This window comes from Eriocheir sinensis, unplaced genomic scaffold (assembly GCF_024679095.1).
Source record: "Eriocheir sinensis breed Jianghai 21 unplaced genomic scaffold, ASM2467909v1 Scaffold376, whole genome shotgun sequence".
Classification (NCBI taxonomy): domain Eukaryota; kingdom Metazoa; phylum Arthropoda; class Malacostraca; order Decapoda; family Varunidae; genus Eriocheir; species Eriocheir sinensis.
Genome location: NW_026111694.1, coordinates 199,885 through 216,663, shown reverse-complemented (window position 1 = coordinate 216,663; position 16,779 = coordinate 199,885).

The following is a 16,779-nucleotide window of genomic DNA, read 5'->3' as shown; positions in this document are numbered from 1 at the left end:
ACGTTATTTTAAGCGTTTTTTTTTTATTTATATTTATACAAATACACATTCTTTTATTGGTATTTTGTTTATTTATTTTGATACGAATTTACATTATTTTATGTGTATTTGTATACATTTTTTATACGTATTTACCTCACTTTATGTGTATTTTGTATATATATATTTTCATAGAAATCTACGTTATTTTATATGTATTCGTATATATATTTTGAAACAAATTTACATTGTTTTATATGTATTTTGCATATCTATTTCAATATAAATTTAAATTAGTGTATGTGTATTTTGTATAATTATTTTAATACAAATTTAAAATTTTTATATGTATTTTGGTATGTATATTTTTATGAGAAAATGCGTTATTTTATGGGTATTTTTCTTCTTTATTTTCATACAAATTTACATTATTTTATTAATATTCTGTGTATTTATTTTGATACGATTTGACAATATTCTATTTGTGTTTTCTATATATATTTTTATACATATTTACATTATTTAGTTTGTATTTTGTATATATTTTATACAAATTTACGTTATTTTGAGTGTATTTGTTTATGTATTTTCATTCAAATTTACATTATTTTATGTGTATTTTGTATACGTATTTCAACACAAATTTACCTAATTTTATGTGTATTTTGTATATCTATTTTCATACAAGTTTAAATTATTTTTGTGTATTTTTTTATGTATTTTTTATATATATCTTTATAGAAAATTACGTTTTTTTATGTGTATTCGTATATATATTTTGAAATAAATTTACCTTGTTTTATGTGTGTTTTGCATATCTATTTCAATACAAATTTACCATATTGTTTTTTTCATTTTGTATATTATAATCAGAGGGCAGTTGTCATCTACTTCAGAAATTTTGCCAACTCTGATTTTTTACTTTTATTTGTTCGAGGACATCCCAATGAATCACTTCCAACTTGTCTTCCAATTTTCTGCTACGTATTTCACCACAAGAGGGCGCCTTTTCAAAATGGCCGCCAAAATCATATATAAGGTATTAAAAAGGTAATTTTCACAAACAATATCAGCAATTTAGAAAGACACTTTCTATTATTTTTGCCAAATAGTCTTCAAATAAGTTTCACAGTATGCTGAAGTATCGAAAACATGCATTTAACTACACAAAAGGTGCCTTTTCCAAGATGGCTGCCAAAATCAGTCAAAATAAAAAACAAGTTTTTGTTTAAAACTAACCATTTTTTTTTTGCTACCTGTTACTTTTTTTTGTAATATTTGTTCGAAAGAGCAATTTTTGTACGAAATAAGGGCAACTAAAACTAGAGGAGTTCTTGCAACTTACAATAAGGTCAACTAAAACTAGGGGAGTTCTTGCAACTTACAATAAGGTCAACTAAAACTAGGGGAGTTCTTGCAACTAACAATAAGATCAACTAAAACAAAAGAAGCTCTTGCAACTAACAATAAAGTCAATTAGAATTAGACGAGTTCTTGCAACTAACAATAAGGCCAATTAAAAATAGAAGAGCACTTGCAACTAACAATAAGGTCAATGAAAACTAGAGAAGAAAGAGAAGTTCGAAAGAGCATGTTTATACGTGTGAATGTATATGGGGCCCATACTTGCGAAGTATGATGAATATCTTGCATGCATTATGCTTTGTCTATAGCAGATTAATAATAGGTCCAATCGAAAACTGTTTTAAAAGAGCTCCTCCTCATCTTCTATTTCTGCACCAAAGTCCTCTGAATTTTCACATCCATCACCACATCCGCAAGCATCAGTGCACACGAGTGCATTCTTTCGGCATCCACACCTATTTGGCATGCAGGAACTGCTACAGGAGCATCTTCGAAACTCCAAAAGAGCTTTCGGTGCTGGCGGATTTTCACATAATACTGGTACTAAATTTCCATCTTGAAGTTGCCAGGCATAGTTGGTTGGTGGTGGAACAGAGGGGCACGGCTTGCAGGACGATTTCCAAACCAACGCCATATAGAATGCCCGTTTTGTGTGCGGTTTTAATGTTCCGAGTGTTGGAGGGAGTTGTCGGCCCTCCTTTCCATTCTTTGCAAACAGGGACCACCGCAGCTGGCTTACATTCTCCACATCTCCAGATGGTTGGTACAAAATACATATGTATCGTTCCATCTGCCTAAAAACAAACTCTGGTACTTCGGCACTTCTCCCGAAAGCAGCAAATGCTTTTAAAATGGGACCATCACTACTCATAAATGCCTTGAAATGACTTGTCACTCCCTTACCAGCAAACGTGCCTGTGTTATCTGTTCCTTTGAAGGCGTACCAACCTACCAAGGCATCTGCTCTCTCTTTTCCAAGTTTGTTGTAGCATTGCCAGATAGATATCCGTTCTTTCTTTTTCCTTAGTAAGCAAGTCAATGGTGGAAGCAAAGGATAGGCCCCGATGAGCAAGACAAGCACATCTGTATCTACAGAAAATATGTCCAATTTGGCATTCTTGTCTTTGTTCATGACATCAATGGCATTTAACAAGACCAACTGCTCGCCTTCTTCTAGATTATGATGTCCTTCAATCATTTCTGGCATTGACACTATGTTAGATAATTTTCTATTAGATTTCATGAGTGTGTGATGCATCACCAGAACATTCTTTGATGATCCACTGTAATGAGCTAACAATTTATCACCCAGATATTCTGTAAGTTCAGCTTTGGTATCAATGTGTGATAGAAATGACTTCACATTCTTGATTTCTGTAGAATCATTAACATGGTAATGAATGCATGTGTTCTTCTTGGTCCTCTTGTCTCGTGTTGTTTCTTTAAGAGATCCAGCTAGATACTGGTCAAAGACTACTCGAACTTCCTTATATAGTGTACTCATGCTATCAATAATTTCAACAAATGTGGCTGCAAAATTAGCAGCAGTAAACCTCTCATCCGTCTTCTTCACCATGTTTACAATGCACATTGCGTCAACTATTAGAACTGGTGTTGCTTGGTCTCCATTTGCATCTTCTTCTGAATGCTGATTTGCATCTTCTGGTAAAGGTAGATCCATTATAGATTGCACTACTTGTGATTTCCCAGAGAGCATTATCATACTTCCATCTGGCTGAAAGTTGGATGGTGGAGTACTGTCAAATTCATAATCTCCTATTGCATCTTTCACTTGGAACTCAGGTCGACTTTTAGCGACAACCAATAGTCTAGAAAGCAGCTTTCTCTCCTGTTTGATGGACACCAACTGACCCTTAACCTTTGTCTTCACCACAGGTCCAACATCTCTAAAGTAGGCAATGTTGTTCTTCTTTTGCGGATCCCAAAATCCAACTGTCTTTTCAACCATTCTACTCAAAACAAACTTCTCTAGTGACTCTTTTCCAAGTTGATCACGATTTTCAATGTTCTGACATACTTTACTAGGGGTTACAGCAAATGTCACCAAGTTAAACATGTCACTCTGTTCAAATGGGTTTCCTTGCTTGCTGATGACCTGCACAAGCCTTGCAGCTTTTTGTATTAAAGTAGTACCTTTATCACCTGTTAATTCATGATGGAGGGATGTAGGTTCTCTGCTTTCTACTCCAGCATAGTCTTTGAACTCTTCTACAACTCTCGCCAAAGTTGGAGCTATGATGAAATGCTTTTCCATCGCCAATTCGTTGCCAGTGATACCAATGAATCCTCCTGTATTGAATATCTTGTATTCGACTATTTCAGAGATTTTAATATTAGTTTTGGAAAAAAAGCGCCCTCATTGCTCCCCAATCCATTGTAAACAAGCATTCATAGAATTCCTTGTCGATTCCCGGCGGTACATAATTTTGATCTATTTAGGTCACCTTTACCTTTGACCTTTGACCTATGACCTTGAATTTTATGTCATTGCGAGAGGACACTAGGATGTATATGTGTGTGAAAAATGGCTAAGATCCGTCCGCGGGTTCTTGACATATCTGCCCGGACACACACACACACACACACACACACACACACACACACACACACACACACACACACAGACAGACACACACACAGAGACAGACACAAGTAAAACAGTAGTCTTCTTCCCTTCGGGAATCGACTAACAACACTCTTTTGGGTACTGAGACATTTTATGAGATCCCTAGTATGAAATATTCCAAAGAATACTATCATATCAGTTGATATGTGTGATTAATATCATGTTTTTGACATTTTTCTGTGATTTTGGCGGCCATTTTGAAAAAGCGCCCCCAGGTGGTGAAATATGACCCTAAAAATTGGAAGACAAGTTGAAAGTCATTCATTGTGATGTTCTTGAACAAATAAAAGTGAAAAATCTAAGTTGGCAAAATTACTGAAGTAGTGATCATATTTTGACAACTGCCCTCTGACTATTAATTTTGAAACAAATTTAATTATTCTTTGTGTATTTTTGTATATGTATTTTTATAAAAATATGCTTTATTTTATGGATATTTTGCATCTTTATTTTCATACAAATTTACATTTTTTTATTGACATTCTGTGTATTTATTTTGATACTATTTTACATTATTCTATGTGTATTTTGTATATATATTTTATAAAAATGTAAGCTAAATTTTAATTGAAATATATATACGAAATACATAAAATAATGTAAATTTGTATCAAAATATTTATACAAACACACATATAATAACATAATTTTTTTAAAAAATATATAAACAAAATACACATTAAAAAACTGTAAATAGGTATAAAAAAATATGTACAAAATTCATATATAATCATGTAATTCGTATCAAAATAAATAAACAAAATACCAATAAAATAATGTAAATTTGTGTGAGAAAACATATACAAAATACACATAAAATAATGCAAATTTCTATAAAATTATATGTACAAAAATGCACATAAAATAAAGTAAATTTGCATAAAAATATATATACAAAACACACATTAGATAATGTAAATGAGTTAAAAAATATGTATACAAAATACCTAGGAAATAATATAAACTTGTATCGAATTAAATTAGGAAAATACCAATAAAATAATGTAATTTTGGATGAAAATATATATAGAAAATACACATAAAATAACCTAAATACAAATACAAATATACACATGAAATAATTTAAAATTAAAAGAAATAAATATAAAAAATAAACATAAAATAAGGTAAATTTGTCATGAAATATATGTAAAAATACACATAAAATAATAAAAATTTGAATGAAAATATATATAAAAATACACATAAAATAACATGAATTTGTATAAAATTTGTATCAAAATATATACGAATACACACAATAAAATAACATAATTTTTTATGAAAATATATACAAAATACACATAAAATAATGTAAACCACAAATTCCCCCAGGGAGGACTCCCCTTCTGGCTGCCGACCCGAGAGGTGTCTTGATAACTCCTCGAACCTCTTTCTTCTCAATTTCTGCAACATTCGCGGTCTTCGCTCTAATTTTCATTCTGTGGAACATCATCTCTCCTCCTCTAAACCTCACCTTCTCTTCCTTACCGAAACACAGGTTTCTGAGGCTACTGACAGCAATCTCTACTCTGTTCCCTCCTACTATCTCTATCCTAAATTTCAATCCAAAGCTGGATGTTGCGCCTACGTGCGCAACGACATCACTTGCTCTCGTGCCCACGACCTTGACTCTTCTGAATTTTCCACCATCTGGTTAAGACTTCACTGTCATTCTATTACTAAATACATCTGTGCTGTTTATCTCTCACCTAACTCTACCAACTATGTAAAATTCTTTGACTATTTGAATTCTAAAGTGGAGCACATCTTGACCCACTCTCCCTTCGCTGAAATCTCCATCCTAGGAGATTTCAATGTTCACCACCAGCTTTGGCTTTCATCCTCTTTCACTGACCATCCTGGTGAACAAGCCTACAACTTTGCTATCCTCAACGACCTAGAGCAGTTGGTCCAGCACCCTACACGTATTCCTGACCGTCTTGGAGATCGGCCCAACATTCTAGACCTCTTCCTTACCTCAAACCCTTCTGCTTATTCTGTCAAACTGTTCTCTCCGTTGGGCTCCTCCGATCACAATCTTATTTCTGCATCCTGTCCTATCGCTCCTGTACATCCTCTGGACCCACCGAAGAGGCGATGCTTCTGGCATTTTGCTTCAGCTCGGTGGGACGACCTGAGGATGTACTTTTCCGATTTCCCGTGGAATGATTATTGCTTCCAGGATAGAGACCCTCTGTGTGTGCTCAGCGCATCACAGAGGTGATTGTCTCTGGAATGGAGGCATACATTCCTCGTTCTTTCTCTACTCCTCACGCTAAAAAGCCTTGGTTTAATCACGCTTGTTCTCGTGCTGTCAATGATAGAGAGGTAGCTCACAAAAGATACCAGAGCCTTCAAACTAATGCTAATTATGAACTTTACATTTCTGCCCGAAATCGTGCCAAATCTATTCTCCGACTAACCCAAAATTCTTTCATTAATAGAAAATGTCAAAACCTTGCTTTCTCTAACTCTTCCCGTGACTTCTGGCATCTAGCCAAAAACATCTCCTCCAACTTCACTTCTTCATCTTTCCCTCCACTCCTCAGTCCTGACGGCAACACTGCCGTCTCATCTATCTCTAAGGCTGAACTCTTCTCTCAAACTTTTCTAAAACTCCACTCTGGACGATTCTGGGCATATTCCTACTACTCATCCCCCTCTGACTCCTTTATGCCTGTTATAAAGATTCTTCAAAATGATGTTTTCTATGCCTCTCTGGCCTCAATCCTCAGAAGGCTTATGGACCTGATGGAGTGCCTCCTATTGTCCTTAAAAACTGTGCCTTCGTGCTGTCACCCTGCCTGGTCAAACTCTTTCGCCTCTGCCTGTCAACATCTACCTTTCCTTCTTGCTTGAAGTATGCCTTCACACAGCCTGTACCTAAGAAGGGTGACCGCTCCAATCCCTCAAACTACCGTCCTATTGCTTTACTTTCTTGTCTATCTAAAGCTTTTGAATCAATCCTTAACCGTAAGATTCAAAAGCACCTTTCCTCTGACCTTCTATCTGATCGCCAGTATGGGTTCCGCAAGGGGCGTTCTACTGGTGATCTCCTAGCCTTCTTAACTGACTCTTGGTCATCCTCTCTTAGCCGTTTCGGTGAAACTTTTGCTATTGCGCTGGACATATCAAAAGCTTTTGATAGGGTCTGGCACAAATCTTTGCTTTCTAAACTACCCTCCTACGGTTTCTATCCTTCTCTCTGTACCTTTATCTCCAGTTTCCTTTCTGACCGTTCTATTTCTGCCGTGGTAGACGGTCACTGTTCTTCCCCTAAATCTATTAACAGTGGTGTCCCACAGGGTTCTGTCCTATCTCCCACTCTTTTTCTGTTGTTCATTGATGATCTTCTTTCCAAAACGAACTGTCCTATCCATTCCTACGCCGATGATTCCACTCTGCATTATTCAACTTCTTTTAATAGAAGACCCACCCTTCAGGAACTTAACGACTCAAGGCTGGAGGCTGCAGAACGCTTAGCCTCAGACCTTACTATTATTTCCGATTGGGGCAAGAAGAACCTGGTGTCCTTCAACGACTCAAAAACACAGTTTCTCCACCTATCCACTCGACACAATCTTCCAAACAACTATACCCTATTCTTTGACAACACCCAGCTATCACCTTCCTCAACACTAAACATCCTCGGTCTATCCTTAACTCAAAATCTCAACTGGAAACTTCATATCTCATCTCTTACTAAATCAGCTTCCTCGAGGCTGGGCGTTCTGTACCGTCTCCGCCAGTTCTTCTCCCCTGCACAGTTGCTGTCCATATACAGGGGCCTTGTCCGCGCTCGTATGGAGTATGCATCTCATGTGTGGGGGGGCTCCTCTCACACAGCTCTTCTGGACAGAGTGGAGGCAAAGGCTCTTCGTCTCATCAGCTCTCCTCCTCATACTGATAGTCTTCTACCTCTTAAATTCCGCCGCAATGTTGCCTCTCTTTCTATCTTCTATCGATATTTCCACGCTGACTGCTCTTCTGAACTTGCTAACTGCATGCCTCCCCTCCTCCCACGGACCCGCTGCACATGACTTTCTACTCATGCTCATCCCTATACTGTCCAAACCCCTTATGCAAGAGTTAACCAGCATCTTCACTCTTTCATCCCTCACGCTGGTAAACTCTGGAACAATCTTCCTTCATCTGTATTTCTTCCTGCCTACGACTTGAACTCTTTCAAGAGGAGGGTATCAGGACACCTCTCCTCCCGAAACTGACTTATCTTTCGGCCACCTCTTTGGATTCTTTTTAGGAGCAGCGAGTAGCGGGCTTTTTTTTTTTATTAATGTTTACTTTTTTGTGCCCTTGAGCTGTCTCCTTTGCTGTAAAAAAAAAAAATAATAAAAAAAAAATATGTAAGGAAAATATATACAAAATACACCTAGAATAATGTAAAATTGTATCAATATAAATGTACAGAATATCAATAAAGTAATGTAAAAATGAAAACAAAGATTATCTAATGTGTGTTTTGTACATATATTTTTATAGAAATTTGCGTTATTTTATATATATAGTTTTATATAAATTTACTTATTTTATGTGCATTTTGTATATTTATATTTATACAAATACACATTCTTTTATTGGTATATTGTTTATTTATATTTATACGAATTTACATTATTTTATTTGTATTTTGTATATATTTTTTTATATGTATTTACTTAATTTTATGTGTATTTTGTAAATGTATTTTTATAGAAATCTACGTTATTTTATGTGTTTTCGTGTATATATTTTGAAACAAATTTACATTATTTTATATGTATTTTGCATATCTATTTCAATACAAATTTACCTTATTGTATGTGCATTTTGTATATTTATTTTAATACAAATTCAAATATTTTATGTGTATTTTGGTATCTATAATATTATAAAAAATGCGTTATTTTATAGGTATTTTGCATCTTAATTTTCATACAAATTTACATTATTTTATTAATATTCTGTGTATATATTTTGATACGATTTTACATTATTCTATTTGTGTTTTGTATATATTTTTTTTATACATATTTACATTATTTAATGTGTATTTTGTATATGTATTTCATACAAATTTACGTTATTATATGTGTATTTGTTTATATATTTTCTTTCAAATTTACATTATTTTATGTGTATTTTGTACACAAAATACACATAAAATAACGTAAATTTGTATAAAACTAAACAAAATACACAAAAGTAATTAAATTTGTATAAAAATAGATAAACAAAAAATTTTTGTATATGTATTTTTATTAAAATTTGCTTTATTTTATGGGTATTTTGCATCTTTGTTTTCATACAAATTTACATTATTTTATTGACATTCTGTTTATTTATTTTGATACAATTTTACATTATTCTATGTGTATTTTGTATATATATTTTATAAAAATGTAAGCTAAATTTGAATTGAAATATATATACAAAATACATAAAATAATGTAAATTTGTATCAAACTATTTATACAAATACACATATAATAACGTAAATTTGTGTAAAAATATATAAACAAAATACACATTAAATAATGTAAATACGTATAAAAGAAATGTACAAAATGCACATATAATAATGTAATTCGTATCAAAATAAATAAACAAAATACCAATAAAATAATGTAAATTTGTATGAGAAAACATATACAAAATACACATAAAAGAACGGAAATTTCTATAAAAATATATGTACAAAAATGCACATAAAATAAAGTAAATTTGCATAAAATTATATATACAAAACACACATTAAATAATGTAAATGCGTATAAAAATATGTATACAAAATACCTATGAAATAATTTAAACTCTTATCGAATTAAATTAACAAACTACCAATAAAATAATGTAATTTTTCGATGGAAATATATATAGAAAATACACATAAAATATCCTAAATACAAATACAAATATACACATAAAATAATTTAATATTAAATGAAATAAATATACAAAATAAACATAAAATAAGGTAAATTTGTAATGAAATATATATACAAAATACACATCAAATAATGTAAGTTTATATGAAAATATATATACAAATACACATAAAATACCATGAATTTGTATAAAAATATATATTCAAAATAAATATTAAATGATTTAAATGCGTATAAAAATATATACACAAAGTACATATAAAATAATGTAAATTCGTATCAAAATAAATCAACAATATACCAATAAAATAATATATATTTGAATAAAAAGAAATTTACAAAATACACATAACATAACTAAAATTTTTATTAAAATATGTTCAAAAATACAGAAATAATTTGAATTTGTATGAAAATATATATACAAGATACGCTTAAAACTAGGTAAATTTCTTTTGAAATATATATACAAAATACCCATAAAATATTGTAAAATTGTGTCAAAATATATAAACAAATACACATAAAATAATGTAAATTTGTATGAAAATAATATACAAAATACACACAGAATAAAGTCAATTCGTATCAAAATGAATGAGGAGAATATCAATAAAATAATGTAAATTTGTATGAAAATAAAGATGCAAAATACCCATGAAATAAAGCATATTTTTATAAAAATACATATACACAATTAAATAATGTGAATTCGCGTCAAAATAAATAAACAAAATATCAACAAAAGAATGTGTATTTATATGAAAATAGATATACAAAATACACATGAAATAACATAAATTTGTATAAAACTATATACAAAAATACACAAAAATAATTTAAATTTGTATGAAAATAAATATACAAAATACACATAGAATTAGGTAAATTTGTATTTAAATACATACACAAAATACACTTAAAATAATGTAAATTTGAATGAAAATATATAAGCAAATACACTTAAAATAACGTAAAATTGTATAAAATATATATACAAAATACACATTAAATAATGTAAATATATATAAAAAAATAGATACAAAACACTAATAGAATAATGTAAAATCGTATCAAAATGAATACACAGAATGTTAATAAAATAATGTAAATTTGTATGAAAATTAAGATGCAAAATACCCATAAAATACGCATTTTTTATAAAAATATACATACCAAAATACACATAAAATAATTGATTTGTATTAAAATAAATTTACAAAAAGCACATACAATAAGGTAAATCTGTATTTAAATAGATATGCAGAATACATATAAACAATGTAAATTTGTTTCAAAATATATATACGAATACACATAAAATAATGTAGATTTCTATAAAAATATATATACAAAATACACATAAAATTAAGTAAATACGTATAAAAAAATGTATACAAAATACAAATAAAATAATGTAAATTCGTATCAAAATAAATAAACAAAACACCAATACAAGAAAGTATATTTGTATAAATATAAAAATACAAAATACACATTAAATAACGTAAATTTGTAATGTACATTATTTTTTTAATATTCTATTTATTTGTTTTGATTCGATTTAACATTATTCTATGTGTATTTTGTATATATATTTTTATACAAATTTACATTATTTAATGTATATTTTGTATATATATTTTTTCCAAATTTACGTTATTTTATGTGTATTTGTTTATATATTATCATACAAATTTACATTACTTTATTTGTATTTTGTATATGTATTTCTATGCAAATTTGCCTAACTTTATGTGTATTTGGCATATCTATTTTCAAACAAATTTAAATTATTTTTTTGTATTTTTGTATTTATTTTTATTCAAATTTTAGTTATTTTATTTGTATTTTGTATATATATTTTCCTACAAATATACATTCTTTTATTGGAATTTTGTTTATTTATTTTGATACGAGTTTACATTATTTTATGTGTATTTTGTATATATATTTTTCTACGTATTTACATTATTATATGTGGATTTTGTATATATATTTTAATAAAAAATTACATTATTTTATGGTGTGTATTCGTATTTATTTTGATACAAATTTTATACAAATTCATGTTATTTTATGTACATTTTTATATATATTTTCATACAAATTTATATTATTTTATGTGTAGTTTTACATATTTTTCATTACAAATTTACTTTATTTTATGATTATTTTGTATATTTATTTCATTCAATGTTAAATTATTTTATGTCTATTTATATTTGTATTTAGGTAATTTTATGTGTATTTTATATATATATATATTTTCATCCAAAATTATAGTATTTTATTGGTATTTTCTTAATTTAACTCGATACGAATTTATATTTCTTTATAGGTATTTTGTAAACATATTTTATGTGTATTAAATATGTTTTCTCATACAAATTTACATTATTTTATTGGTATTTTGCTTATTTATTTTGATACGAGTTATATGATTATATGTGTATTTTGTACATATTTTTTATATATATTTACATTATTTAATGTGTATTTTGTTTATATATTTTTATATAAATTTACGTTATTATATGTGTATTTGTATAAATATTTTGATACAAATTTACTTTATTTTATGTATTTTGTATATATATTTCAATTCAAATTTAGCTTATTTTGTGTGTATATTGTATATCTATTTTCATAAAATTTAATTACGTCTGTGTATTTTTGTATATAATTTTATATAAAAATACGTTATTTTATGTGTATTTTGTATATTTACATTTAAACAAATACACATTTTATTAATGGTGTTTTGTTTATATATTTTTCTACGTATTTACATTATTTTATGTGTATTTTGTATATATATTTTCATAAAAATTTACGTTATTATATGAGTATTTGTATAAAAATTTTGATACAAATTTTCATTATTTGATGTATTTTGTATATATTTTTCAATTCAAATTTAGCTTATTTTATGTGTATTTTGTATATCTATTTTCATACAAATTTAACTACTTTTGTGTATTTTTGTATATAGTTTATACAAATTTACGTTATTTTATGTGTATTTTGTATACATTTTTTATACGTATTTACTTCATTTTGTGTGTATTTTGTATATATATTTTATAGAAATCTACCTTATTTTATGTGTATTCGTATATATATTTTGAAACAAATTTACATCGTTATATATGTATTTTGCATATCTATTTCAATACAAATTTACCTTTTTGTATGTGCATTTTGTATATTTATTTTAATACAAATTCAAATATTTTATGTGTATTTTGGTATATATATTTTTATAAAAAATGCGTTATTTTATGGGTATTTTGCATCTTAATTTTCATACAGATTTACATTATTTTATTAATATTCTGTGTATTTATTTTGATACGATTTTACATTATTCTATATGTGTTTTGTAAATATATTTTTTGATACATATTTACATTTTTAATGTGTATTTTGTATATATATTTTATACAAATTTACGTTATTTTAAGTGCATTTGTTTATATATTTTCACTCAAATTTAATTATTATTTTATGTGTATTTTGTTTATGTATTTCAATACAAATTTTCCTAATTTTATGTGTATTTTGTATGTTTATTTTCATACAAATTTTAATTATTTTTGTGTATTTTTATATATAGTTTTATACAAATTTAGGTTATTTTATGTATATTTCATAAAATAACGTAGATTTCTATAAACATATATATACAAAATACACATAAAATGAAGTAAATACGTATAAAAAAATGTATACAAAATACACATAAAATAATGTAAGCTCGTATCAAAATAAATAAACAAAATACTAATTAAAGAATGTGTATTTGTATAAATATGAATATACAAGATACACATAAAATAACGTAAATTTATATAAAACTATATACAAAAATCCACAGAAGTAATTAAATTTGTATGAAAATATATATACAAAATACACATAAAATAAGCTAAATTTGAATTGAAATATATATACAACATACATAAAATAATGTATATTTGTATCAAAATAATTATACAAATACACATTAAATACACATTAAATAATGTAAATACGTATAAAAAAATATGTACTAAATATAAAAATAATTATGTAATTCGTATCAAAATAAATAAACAAAATACCAATAAAATAATGTAAATTTATATGAGAAAACATATACAAAATACACATAAAATAACACAAATTTAAAAAAAAAATATATGTACAAAAATGCACATAAATTAAATTAAATTTGCATAAAAATAAATATACAAAACACACAATAAATAATGTAAATGCGTATAAAAATATGTATACAAAATACCTATGAAATAATCTAAATTCGTATCGAATTCAATTAACAAAATACCAATAAAATAATGTAATTTTGGATGTAAATATATATAGAAAATACATATAAAATAACCTAAATACAAATACAAATATACACATTAAATAATTTAAAATTGAATTAAATAAATATTCAAAATAAACATAAAATAAGGTAAATTTCTAATGAAATATATGTAAAAATGCACATAAAATAATGTAAATTTGTATGAAAATATATATACAAATACACATCAAATAACATGAATTTGTATAAAATTTGTAACAAATTATACACGAATACACACAATAAAATAAGGTAAATCTTTATGAAAATATATATACAAAATACACATAAAATAATGTAAATACGTAGAAAAATATATATACAAAATACACATAAAATAATGAAAATTCGTATCAAAATAAATAAACAAAATTCCAATAAAAGAATGTAAATCTGTAGGAAAATATATATACAAAATACAAATGAAATAACTAAAATTTGTAAAAAAAATATATACAAAAATACACAAAAATAATTTAAATTTGTTTGAAAATAGATATGGAAAATACACATAAAATTAGGCAAATTTGTATTAAATACATATACAAAATCCACATAAAATAATATAAATTTGTATGCAAATATATTAACAAATACACATAAAATAACGTAAATTTGAATAAAATATATTTACAAAATATACATTAAATAATTTAAATATGTATAAAAATATATATACAAAATACACATAAAATAAAGTAAAATCGTATCAAAATAAATAAACAGAATATCAATAATATAATGTAAATTTGTATGAGAATAAAGATGCAAAATACCCATATAATAACGCATATTTGTATAATAATATATATACAAAAATACATATAAAATAATTAATTTTTTATTAAAATAAATATACAAAATGCACATACAATAAAGAAAATTTGTAGTGAAATAGATATGCAAAATACACATCAATAAAGTAAATTTGTATCAAAATATATATACGAATACTCATAAAATAGAGTAAATTTATATGAAAAAATACATACAAATACATATAAAATGATGTAAATAAGTATAAAAATATATATACCAAATATACCTCAAATAATGTAAATTCGTATAAAAATAAATAAAGAAAATTCCGATAAAAGAACGTATATATGTAGGAAAATAAATATACAAAATACACATTTAAATACATGAACAAAATACACATAAAATAATGAAAATTTGTATGAAATGAAAACAAATACACATAAAGTAACGTATATTTGTATAAAATATATATACAAAATACATATAGAATAATGTAAAATCGAATGAAAATAAATACACAGAATATCAATAAAATAATTAAATTTGTATTAAAATTAACATAAAAAATGCACATACAATAACGTAAATTTGTATTGAAAAAATATGAAAATATATATATATATATATATATAAATTTATATATATAGATAGATATATATATATATATATATATATATATATATATATATATATATATATATATATATATATATATATATATATATATATATATATATATATATATATATATATATATATATATATATATATATATATATATATATATATATATATATATATATATATATATATATATATATATACACAAAATACACTTGAAAAGATATAAAATATATATAAAAAATGCACATTAAATAATTTAAATATGTAAAAAAAAATATATATACAAAACACAAATAGAATAATGTAAAATAGTATCAAAATAAATACACAGAATCTTAATAAAATAATGTAAATTTGTATGTAAATTAAGATGCAAAATAACCATAAAAAAACGCATTTTTTTATAAAAATATATATACCAGAATACACATAAAATATTTGAATTTGTATAAAAAATAAATATACAAAATGCACATACAATAAGGTAAATTTGTATTGAAACAGATATACAAAATACATATAATACAATGTAAATTTGTTTCAAAATATATATACGAATACACATAAAATAACGTAGATTTCTATAAAAATATATACAAAATACACATAAAAAGAAGTAAATACGTATAAACAAATGTATTCAAAATACACATAAAATTATGTAAATTCGTATCAAAATAAATAAACAAAATACCAATAAAAGAATGTGTATTTATATAAATATAAATATACAAAATACACATAAAATAACGTAAATTTGTATAAAACTATATACAAAAATACACAGAAGTAATTAAATTTGTATGAAAATAGACATACCAAAAAATACAATATCTATTTCATATAATAACGTAAATTTTTAAAAAAATATATAAACAAAATACACATTAAATAATGTAAACACGTATAAAAAACATGTACAAAATACACATATAATCATGTAATTCGTATCAAAATAAATAAACTAAATAGCAATAAAATAATAATAATAATAATAATAAATGGTCTATTCTTTTGTAGGCAGCCATTAAATAATGTAAACTCGCGTCAAAATAAATAAACAAAATATCAATAAAAGAATGTGTATTTGTATGAAAATAGATATACAAAATACACATAAAATAACCTAAATTTGTATAAAACTATATACAAAA